Source organism: Oncorhynchus nerka, linkage group LG12, assembly GCF_034236695.1.
Source record: "Oncorhynchus nerka isolate Pitt River linkage group LG12, Oner_Uvic_2.0, whole genome shotgun sequence".
In the NCBI taxonomy this organism is placed as follows: Eukaryota; Metazoa; Chordata; class Actinopteri; order Salmoniformes; family Salmonidae; genus Oncorhynchus; species Oncorhynchus nerka.
In genome coordinates this window covers 32,930,734-32,942,949 of record NC_088407.1, presented here as the reverse complement: position 1 = coordinate 32,942,949, position 12,216 = coordinate 32,930,734, and the positions used below count along the sequence as shown (strand labels likewise).

The 12,216-nt window shown below is 44.1% G+C and overlaps 1 long non-coding RNA gene across 1 annotated transcript; it reads right to left on the bottom strand.

Moving 5' to 3' along the window:
* Positions 1-4,705: 4,705 nt before the first annotated feature.
* On the bottom strand, positions 4,706-10,558 carry LOC115138909 (uncharacterized). The gene is made up of 2 exons (XR_003865022.2): positions 10,402-10,558; positions 4,706-4,958 (listed from the first exon to the last, which is right to left on the bottom strand). It is a non-coding gene; the product is annotated as an uncharacterized LOC115138909 (long non-coding RNA).
* Positions 10,559-12,216: the final 1,658 nt, after the last annotated feature.

The window sequence follows — 12,216 nt, the reverse complement described above, 5'->3', positions numbered from 1 at the left end:
GTCGCATTTCGCTTCGCTCCACAGGTAGTATCACATTTTTCATTTCATTTCATTACAGTACAACGGCTTGATTTGTTTGATCGTAGCTAGCTACATAGCTAGCTACACAGCCGTCTTTGTATCAAAGATAATTGTGTAGTCTAGAGCGATTTCCTAGGTTAGTTAGCCAGCTATTGTCGTTCTTTTAACGCAACGTAACGTAATCAACACTGCTAGCTAGCCAGCTAGCCCCGAATAGCAGCACAGTAGAAACTATTACACTCAACGGAACGACTTGATTAGTGTAGTGTCAACAACGCAGCCAATGCCAACTAGCCTACTTAGTCAACAACGCAGCCTCTGCCAGCTAGCCTACTTCAGCAGTACTGTATCATTTTAATCATTTTAGTCAATAAGATTCTTGCTACGTAAGCTTAACTCTCTGAACACTCGTGACGTGTAGTCCACTTGTCATTCCAATCTCCTTTGCATTAGCGTAGCCTCTTGTGTAGCCTGTCAACTATGTGTCTGTCTATCCCTGTTCTCTCCTCTCTGCACAGACCATACAAACGCTCCACACCGCGTGGCGCGGCCACCCTAATCTGGTGGTCCCAGCGCGCACGACCCACGTGGAGTTCCAGGTCTCCGGTAGCCTCTGGAACTGCCGATCTGCGGCCAACAAGGCAGAGTTCATCTCCGCCTATGTCTCCTCCAGTCCCTCGACTTCTTGGCACTGACGGAAACATGGATCACCACAGACAACACTGCTACTCCTACTGCTCTCTCTTCGTCTGCCCACGTGTTCTCGCACACCCCGAGAGCTTCTGGTCAGCGGGGTGGTGGCACCGGGATCCTCATCTCTCCCAAGTGGTCATTCTCTCTTTCTCCCTTACCCATCTGTCTATCGCCTCCTTTGAATTCCATGCTGTCACAGTTACCAGCCCTTTCAAGCTTAACATCCTTATCATTTATCGCCCTCCAGGTTCCCTCGGAGAGTTCATCAATGAGCTTGATGCCTTGATAAGCTCCTTTCCTGAGGACGGCTCACCTCTCACAGTTCTGGGCGACTTTAACCTCCCCCACGCCTACCTTTGACTCATTCCTCTCTGCCTCCTTCTTTCCACTCCTCTCCTCTTTTGACCTCACCCTCTCACCTTCCCCCTACTCACAAGGCAGGAAATACGCTCGACCTCATCTTTACTAGATGCTGTTCTTCCACTAACCTCGTTGCAACTCCCCTCCAAGTCTCCGACCACTACCTTGTATCCTTTTCCCTCTCGCTCTCATCCAACACTTCCCACACTGCCCCTACTGGATGGTATCGCGCCGTCCCAACCTTCGCTCTCTCTCCCCGCTACTCTCTCCTCTTCCATCCTATCATCTCTTCCCTCTGCTCAAACCTTCTCCAACCTATCTCCTGATTCTGCCTCCTCAACCCTCCTCTCCTCCCTTTCTGCATCCTTTGACTCTCTATGTCCCCTATCCTCCAGGCCGGCTCGGTCCTCCCCTCCCGCTCCGTGGCTCGACGACTCATTGCGAGCTCACAGAACAGGGCTCCGGGCAGCCGAGCGGAAATGGAGGAAAACTCGCCTCCCTGCGGACCTGACATCCTTTCACTCCCTCCTCTCTACATTTTCCTCTTCTCTCTCTGCTGCTAAAGCCACCTTCTACCACTCTAAATTCCAAGCATCTGCCTCTAACCCTAGGAAGCTCTTTGCAACCTTCTCCTCCCTCCTGAATCCTCCTCCCCCTCCCCCCCTCCTCCCTCTCTGCAGATGACTTCGTCAACCATTTTGAAAAGAAGGTCGACGACATCCGATCCTCGTTTGCTAAGTCAAACGACACCGCTGGTTCTGCTCACACTGCCCTACCCTGTGCTCTGACCTCTTTCTCCCTCTCTCTCCAGATGAAATCTCGCGTCTTGTGACGGCCGGCCGCCCTACAACCTGCCCGCTTGACCCTATCCCCTCCTCTCTTCTCCAGACCATTTCCGGAGACCTCCTCCCTTACCTCACCTCGCTCATCAACTCATCCCTGACCGCTGGCTACGTCCCTTCCGTCTTCAAGAGAGCGAGAGTTGCACCCCTTCTGAAAAACCTACACTCGATCCCTCCGATGTCAACAACTACAGACCAGTATCCCTTCTTTCTTTTCTCTCCAAAACTCTTGAACGTGCCGTCCTTGGCCAGCTCTCCCGCTATCTCTCTCAGAATGACCTTCTTGATCCAAATCAGTCAGGTTTCAAGACTAGTCATTCAACTGAGACTGCTCTTCTCTGTATCACGGAGGCGCTCCGCACTGCTAAAGCTAACTCTCTCTCCTCTGCTCTCATCCTTCTAGACCTATCGGCTGCCTTCGATACTGTGAACCATCAGATCCTCCTCTCCACCCTCTCCGAGTTGGGCATCTCCGGCGCGGCCCACGCTTGGATTGCGTCCTACCTGACAGGTCGCTCCTACCAGGTGGCGTGGCGAGAATCCGTCTCCACACCACGTGCTCTCACCACTGGTGTCCCCCAGGGCTCTGTTCTAGGCCCTCTCCTATTCTCGCTATACACCAAGTCACTTGGCTCTGTCATAACCTCACATGGTCTCTCCTATCATTGCTATGCAGACGACACACAATTAATCTTCTCCTTTCCCCCTTCTGATGACCAGGTGGCGAATCGCATCTCTGCATGTCTGGCAGACATATCCGTGTGGATGACGGATCACCACCTCAAGCTGAACCTCGGCAAGACGGAGCTGCTCTTCCTCCCGGGAAGGACTGCCCGTTCCATGATCTCGCCATCACGGTTGACAACTCCATTGTGTCCTCCTCCCAGAGCGCTAAGAACCTTGGCGTGATCCTGGACAACACCCTGTCGTTCTCAACTAACATCAAGGCGGTGGCCCGTTCCTGTAGGTTCATGCTCTACAACATCCGCAGAGTACGACCCTGCCTCACACAGGAAGCGGCGCAGGTCCTAATCCAGGCACTTGTCATCTCCCGTCTGGATTACTGCAACTCGCTGTTGGCTGGGCTCCCTGCCTGTGCCATTAAACCCCTACAACTCATCCAGAACGCCGCAGCCCGTCTGGTGTTCAACCTTCCCAAGTTCTCTCACGTCACCCCGCTCCTCCGCTCCCTCCACTGGCTTCCAGTTGAAGCTCGCATCCGCTACAAGACCATGGTGCTTGCCTACGGAGCTGTGAGGGGAACGGCACCTCAGTACCTCCAGGCTCTGATCAGGCCCTACACCCAAACAAGGGCACTGCGTTCATCCACCTCTGGCCTGCTCGCCTCCCTACCACTGAGGAAGTACAGTTCCCGCTCAGCCCAGTCAAAACTGTTCGCTGCTCTGGCCCCCCAATGGTGGAACAAACTCCCTCACGACGCCAGGACAGCGGAGTCAATCACCACCTTCCGGAGACACCTGAAACCCCACCTCTTTAAGGAATACCTAGGATAGGATAAAGTAATCCCTCTCACCCCCCCCTCCCCCTGAAAAGATTTAGATGCACTACTGTTCCACTGGAGGTCATAAGGTGAATGCACCAATTTGTAAGTCGCTCTGGATAAGAGCGTCTGCTAAATGACTTAAATGTAAATGTAAATGTCTAATTAAACATGTGGAAATGTGAGCAGCATTTTGTATTCCTAGTTGAATTAGTTAGGGAGCGTAAACAAAGTACAAACTTTTTTAAACATTCGAATATCAATAGCTCCTTGGCCATGTGACCTACTTGACTCAAACAAGGTTCAGAATGTCCACTGACTACCCTTCTATATTGCACACCCTTTGGTTTGTTCATTTTCATCTCACACGTTTTTACATGAATTTTTCAAACTTTTAAATGTCAAAATCTCCTTGGTCATGTGACCACCTGACTTCAAATAAGGTTCAGAATGTCCACTCAGTGGGCCTACACATAACACACCCTTTAGTTTGTCAAATTTCATGTCACACATTTGTACATTTTTCAAACCTTCTAATTTCAATTGCTCCTTGGTCATGTGGCCACCTGACTTCAAACAAGGTTCAGAATGTACACTCAGTGGGCCTACACATTGCATACCCTTCAGTTTGTCCATTTTCATCTCACTTGATTTTATATATATTTTTCAGAATTTAAAACGTAAATAGCTCCTTGGTCATGTGACCTACTGGACTCAAACAAACTTCAGAATGTCCAAGGACTAGCTTTATATATTGCACACTCTTGTTGTGTGCTGTAAAATCGCACAGTGTAACGTACATTTTTCATAGTTTTACATTTCAATAGCTCGTTGGTCATGTCAATTACACACCTAAGAAGCGTGCAGTGGATATACACCCATATTGCATAACCTCTAGTCATGTATCTTCTATATTGTTGTACATTAATATTAGTTTGACAATTAGGGGGTTCAGTCCAGTGTTGTGTTAACCCTTTTCTTTCATATTTATCTATAATAATTGGTAGTTCTAAGTACTTATTTTCCCTGTTTTTTTGCCACAGTATTTAACAGTGGTACACAATAGGAGAGAGACAGATAATATCCCCTTTCATCGTTAATATCAACCATGAAGAAAAATGGCAAAGTACAAGAGTCATGTTATTAATTGTCCAAAGCAGGGATGGAGAGTGAGCTTGTGAGGTAGGCTGCAGTGGGTTTGCTGGTCAATACATATACTGAACATGTAACCACAGTAATGGTGGCCAGTAAATCAATGAATAAAAATGGAATATTGACAAATTAAACATAAATTGTAGACCATTTTTTATTAATTTCCAACATGTCAACAGACACTTTACTTCAAATAAGTACTAAACATTTCACAGTGTTGACTTTCTCTTTATCCCTGGTTGATGTACATTTCAGAGCCTCTTCAGTGTGGATGGGGTATAGCATATATTTTCAACAACAAAAACAGCACTTCCAGTTTGTGTTCTTCACTCTGAACTCCTTTGTCTTCATTCCTAGGCACATCACTGTTGGCATGCAAAACATTAAATCTGAAACAAAACAAAGCGTAACACATTATAAATAATATCAATGCAGTATGACGAATTAGCCATCCATTGTGTTATATCATAAATTGTCTTACATGCCGTCACTGTAGTCAAAAGATTATAAACATGTTGAATAAAGCAGTTGTTGGCTTTGTTGAACTCTGAAATCATAGGCATGAACTGAACATATGGCTGTCCCACACAACTACAGTTGAAGTCGGAAGTTTACATACACTTAGGTTGGAGTCATTAAAACTTGTTTTTCAACAACTCCACACATTTCTTGTTATTAACAAACTATAGTTTTGGCAAGTCGGTTAGGACATCTACTTTGTGCATGACACAAGTAATTGACAACATTTGAGTGAATTGGAGGTGTACCTGTGGATGTATTTCAAGGCCTACCTTCAAACTCAGTGCCTCTTGAAATCATGGGAAAATCAAAAGAAATCAGCCAAGACATCAGAAAGTAAATTGTAGACCACAAGTCTGGTTCATCCTTGGAAGCAATTTCCAAATGCCTTAAGGTACCACGTTAATCTGTACAAACAATAGTATGCAAGTATAAACACCATGGGACCACGCAGCCGTCATACCACTCAGGAAGGAGACGCATTCTGTCTCGTTGAGATGAACGTACTTTTGTGCGAAGAGTGCAAATCAATCCCAGAACAACAGCAAAGGACCTTGTGAAGATGCTGGAGGAAACAGGTACAAAAGTATCTATATCCACAGTAAAACGAGTCCTATAGCGACATAACCTGAAAAGCTGCTCAGCAAGGAAGAAGCCACTGCTCCAAAACCGCCATAAAAAAGCCAGACAACGGTTTGCAACTGCACATGGGGACAAAGATCGTACTTTTTGGAGAAATGTCCTCTGGTCTGATGAAACAAAAATGGAACTGTTTGGCCATAATGACCATCGTTATGTTTGGAGGAAAAAGGGGGAAGCTTGCAAGCCGAAGAACACCATCCCAACCGTTAAGCACATGGGTGGCAGCATCATGTTGCGGGGGTGCTTTGCTGCAGGAGGGACTGGTGCACTTCACAAAATAAATGATATCATGAGGATGGAACATTTAAAAAAGCTTGGTCGCAAATGGGATTTCCAAATGGACAATGACCCCAAGCATACTTCAAAAGTTGTGGCAAAATGGCTTAAGGACAACAAAGTCACGGTATTGGAGTGGCCATCACAAAACCCTGACCTCAATCCTATAGAACATTTGTGGGCAGAACTGAAAAAGCGTGTGCGAGCAAGGAGGCCTTACAATCCTGACTCAGTTACTACAGCTCTGTCAGCAGGAATGGGCCAAAATTCACCCAACTTATTGTGGGAAGCTTGTGGAAGGCTACCTGAAACGTTTGACCCAAGTTAAACAATTTAAAGGCAATGCTACCAAATACTAATTGAGTATATGTAAACTTCTGACCCACTGGGAATGTGATGAAAGAAAGAAACGCTGAAATAAATCATTCTCTCTACTATTATTCTGACATTTCACATTCTTAAAATAAAGTGGTGATCCTAACTGACCTAGAACAGGGATTTTTCTTATTAGGATTAAATGTCAGGAATCATGAAAAACGGAGTTTGAATGTATTTGGCTAAGGTGTATGTAAACTTCCGACTTCAACTGTACATAAAAATAAAGACTTTCCATTTACTTTGAATTAAATGTAATTACATACCAGACATTTTTAGTATATCCTCAGCCATTTATTTTTTGGGGAAGTTCTGTGCAACTTCCTTGGCCATCTACACCAAAAAATGAAATAGAGTTTTTGACCTACTTGTTCATTATTGAAAATATAACTATCAAACCTGCATTATAAAGACCCCACAGCTGAAAGTGTGAGCTATTTCCCCACTTTATGACCACCCAGTGGTCTTTTCCATGGCAGGGTCTTCTCATTTTGAAGTACTCTCTTTTTTTACGTAAAAATAATGGAATTCTGATTAGTTATAGGCAAATGAATACACAGGTCAAAACTGTTTGCTGATTTCCTGATCACTATAATCTAGTAGAGGTAACTTCCGTTATGCCCCATTCTACACGCAGCCTAAATTATAGGCACTGAACCATTTACAGGAGAATAATAAAAGTAGCAGATAGGATCCAACCCTATCACATAGTGAATAAAAGTAGAGCGTTTGTAGACTTTAAGAATAAAATATTAAGTGACAGTTTCATCAGTACGTGCTTAAAGTTATATCACAAAGATCACAGATGACAGTGCCCATCAAGTCTATGACAAAAGAGAAGGAATTGTAAGCACCAATGTGAGTTAAAGTGTGTTTGTCAAAGTGTGTTTATCTGAATATGTCAGTTGTTAAACATAATACTTCTATTTGCAATAGCAATTTATGATAATGCAGTTGATGAATATTCCATGTACCAACACTACATGTAGGACGGACATAAGACATTCCCACATACAGTATACACATACATAGAGGCATTTTTCAGCTATGATTTTACCACTCAGAATCCTGAATGGATATGACAGTGGGGCCATCACAGGACGTAATACACCTACGTACATCTACGTTTTGATCTTCTTGACTTCTTATCTGGTTAACTGCTGCTGTGTGTCAATAAAAGAGCCCCAAATAGGGGTTAGTGTATTCCAGTACAAAAAGGGCTGGTTTAGCTATTGCCCTGTGTCCCTGTTCATAGGGGCATGAGAGACTAGAATTGAGTTGGCACTTTATTGACCCAAACACCCACAAGGTTGAGGTTACTCATGGACAGTAATTAGTAAAAAATAAATAAATTGCATTGACTCATTGTGTCTTCTAACAGAATAGGATCCAAAGTGTTAGGAAATATTTGATGCCATATATACAAAGGAGGATGTCTCTCCTCATACATCTGGCACATTAGTAAGACTGCCAGACAGTGTAAAAACTTTCTTCGAAAGTCAAGTTAACAAACAGATCACCGACCATTTCGAATCCCACCGTACCGTCTCCACTATGCAATCTGGTATCCGAGGTGGTCATGGGTGCACTTCAGCCACGCTCAAGGTCCTAAACGATATTATAACCGCCATCGAAAAAAGACAGTACTGTGCAGCCGTCTTCATCGACCTGGCCAAGGCTTTCGACTCTGTCAATCACCTCATTCTTATCGGCAGACTCAATAGCCTAGGTTTCTCAAATGACTGCCTCGCCTGGTTCACCATCTACTTCTCAAATACAGTTCAGCGTGTCAAATCGGAGGGCCTGTTGTCTGGACCTCTGGCAGTCTCTATGGGGGTGCCACAAGGTTCAATTCTCTGGCCGACTCTTTTCTCTATATATATCAATGATGTCGCTCTTGCTGCTGATGATTCTCTGATCCACCTCTACGCAGACGACACCATTCTGTATACATCTGGCCCTTCTTTGGACACTGTCCTAACAAACCTGCAAATGAGCTTCAACGCCATAAAACACTCCTTCCGTGGCCTCCAACTGCTTTTAAATGTAGTAAAACTAAGTGTATGCTCTTCAACTGATTACTGCCCGCACCCTAATGCCTGACTAGCATCACTATTCTGGACGGTTCTGACCTAGAATATGTGGACAACTACTAATACCCAGTTGTCTGGTTAGACTGTAAACTCTCCTTGCAGACTCACTCGCATCTCCAATCCAAAATGAAATATAGAATCGGCTTCCTATTTCGCAACAAAGCCTCCTTCACTCATGCTGCCAAACATACCCTTGTAAAACTGACTATCCTACCGATCCTTGACCTCGGCGATGTCATTTACAAAATAGCCCCCAACACTCTACTCAGCAAACTGGATGTAGTCTATCACAGTGCCATCTGTTTTGTCACCAAAGCTCCATATACCACCCACCACTGCGACCTGTATGCTCTCGTTGGCTGGCCCTCACTACATATTTGTCGCCAAACCCACTGGCTCCAGGTCATCTATAAGTCCTTGCTAGGTAAAGCCCCGCCTTATCTCAGCTCACTAGTCACCATAGCACTATAGGAGCACGCCCTCCAGCAGGTATATTTCACTGGTCATTCCCAAAACTTCCTTTGGCTGCCTTTCCTTTCAGATCTCTGCTGCCTGGAATGATGACTGGAACAAATTGCAAAAATCACTGAAGCTGGAGATTTATCTCCCTCTCTAACTTTAAGCATCAGCTGTCAGAGCAGTTTACCGATCACTGTACCTGTACACAGCCCATCTGTAAATAGCACACCCAACCAACTACCTCATCCCCACATTATTACTTACCCCCTTGCTTTTTTGCACCGCAGTATCTCTACTTACACATCATCAGTTGCACATCTATCACTCCAGTGTTAATGCTAAATTGAAATTATTTCGCCTCTGTGGCCTATTTATTGCCTACCTCCCTACTCTTCTACATTTGCACACACTGTACATAGATCTTTTTTTTATTTTTATGTATTGTGTTATTTACTGTATGTTTGTTTATGTGTAACTCTGTGTTGTTTTTGTCGCACTGCTTTGCTATATCTTGGCCAGGTCGCAGTTGTAAATGAGAACTTGTTCTCAACTTGCCTACCTGGTTAAATAAAGGTGAAATAAATTTTAAAAATGATGGGAAGTAAACCTTAATTTAACTACACAAGTCAGTTAAGAACAAATTCCTATTCACAATGAAAGCCTAGGAACAGAGGTTTACCTGCCTTGTTCAGGGGCAGAACAACAGATGTCAGCTCTGAGATTTAATCTAGCAACCTTTCAGTTACTGGCCCAACACTCTAACCACTAGGCTACCTGCCACATGTCTGAAAGTGACAGAGCCAGCAGTCAAGGGAGTTTTCACAGTATGTCACAAAAAAGTATTACACTTCTGAATTTATGTAAAATGCTAATATGTATTAGATCCAGTACAATGGAATAACTATAGTCCACTGACTATATAAGGACAGTCAGTGGACATTCTGAACCTTGTTTGAAGTCAGTAGGTCACATGATCAAGGAGCTATTGACATTTGAAAGTTTGAAAAATTAATGTAAAAATGTGTGAGAAGAAAAACTACAAAAAAGTATGTGCAATGTAATGGTTATAGAGCTATTTAAATTTGTTACATTTGATTTGTCACTATGTTAACAGTCCCTAACTGCTATTGGTGGACGTAAGGAAAATTACAGGCGAATATCCAACCTGAAACTGTCTTTACCTCGGTTTTTGGAGAGACGCATTGCTGTGGCGCTCCACCAACGTTCCATAAAAACAAGCATCTAACATAAATCATGTAGCAGATAAAGAATATGTTATAAAGATTGTGACCTTTTCTGTAGCCTACAGCCTGGATACAAAATGTATAACAATTGTATGACATGGACACTTTCTACATCATGCAGGTTTCTCCGATCAAATGGCCTAACCGAATCAAAAAAAAAAAACGCGCTGTCATGTTAACAAACAACATATCCTAAAAACAGGACAGGTCAAAGTAAAACTGACCATATGGAATGGATAATCACAACTGTTGTCAGGAGTTTCACTTCATTTTCAATGGTTTCAAGTTTGTATCCGTCAATTTCTTTGACAAGCTGATCGCAGAGAAAAATAAAATACTTCTGCATTTCCCGCTGTGTAAACATGTTGTAAATATGCCTGGCTCGCGATAACTCCTGATAACGTTGGGTAGCTGATATTCACAATTTAAATAGGCAAATTGATTAGTCATTGGAAACAGGACTAATAAAGCCAATGTAATGGCCTATCACATGGATGGGTGTATATAAAGTTCCATTGCGGCCGACGGGGTTGGCTACACCCCAGTTGAATTATTATTTTGGAAGTCTTTTTTGGGGGGTGTTTACAAACGGTAGGCTTACCACATAGATGGGCATTCGTAAAAAAATATATATTTCAGGCAACACAGTCTACACCTCAGTAAGCATGGACCGACGCTGATGCTTTTGGGACGTCTTTCGTGTAGTCTGAACCAATCATAAGACTTCTAGGTTTGGTTCAGATTTTGTCTGGTCTGGACCAGCCTTGATTTGACCCAGACATAGACCTCTAAAAATTACGTATTTTCAACTCTCATTCAGAACCAAACATTTGCCTGATTTCAACATCCCCATAAAGACAAAGAGAAAACAGTGAAATATTTGCAAATGTATTTAAAAAAAAAAAGACAAATAGAAAATGGAAAAACCTTATTTACATAAGTATTCAGACCCTTTGCTATGAGACTCAAAATTGAGCTCAGGTGCATCCTGTTTCCATTGATCGTCCTTGAGATGTTTCTACAACTTGACTAAAGTTCACATGTGGTAAATTCAATTGATTGGAAATTATTTGGAAAGGCACACACTCGTCAATATAAGGTCCCACAGTTGACAGTGAATGTCAGAGCAAACACCAAGCCGTGAGGTCGAAGGATAGAGCTCCGAGACAGGATTGTGTCGAGGCACATATCTGGGGAAGGGTACCAAAACATTTATGCAGTATGGAAGGTCCCCAAGAACACAGTGGCCTCCATCATTCTTAAATGGAAGAAGTTTGGAACCACCAAGACTCTTCCTACAGCTGGCCGCTCGGCCAAAATGAACATTCGGGGGAGAAGGGCCTTGGTCAGGGAGGTGACCAAGAATCCAGAGTTCCTCTGTGGAGATGGGAGACCCTTCCAAAAGGACAACCATCTCTGCAGCACTCCACCAATCAGGCCTTTATGGTCGTGGCCAGACGGAAGCCACTCCTCAGTAAAAGGCACGACAGCCTGCTTGGAGTTTGCCAAAAGGCACTTAAAGACTCAGACCATTAGAAGCAAGATTCTCTGGTCTGGTGAAACCAAGATTGAACTCTTTGTCCTGATTGCCAAGCATAACATCTGGAGGAAACGTGGCACCATCCCTACGGTGAAGCATGGTGGTGGCAGCATCATGCTGTGGGGATGTTTTTCAGCGGCAGGGACGGGGAGACTAGTCAGAATCGAGGAAAAGATGAACGGAGCAATATACAGAGAGATCCTTGATGAAAACCTACTCCAGAGTGCTCCGGACCTCCAGACTGGGGCGAAATTTCACCTTCCAACAGGACAACAACCTTAACCACACAGCCAAGACAACGCAGGAGTGGCTTCAGAACAACTCCCTGAATGTCCTTGAGTGGCCCACCCAGAGCCCGGATTTGAACCCGATCGGACATCTCTGGAGAAACCTGGAAATAGCTGTGCAGCAACGCTCCCCATCCAACCTGACAGAGCTTGAGAGGATCTGCAAAGAAGAATGGAAGAAACTCCCCAAATACAGGTGTGCCAAGCTTGTA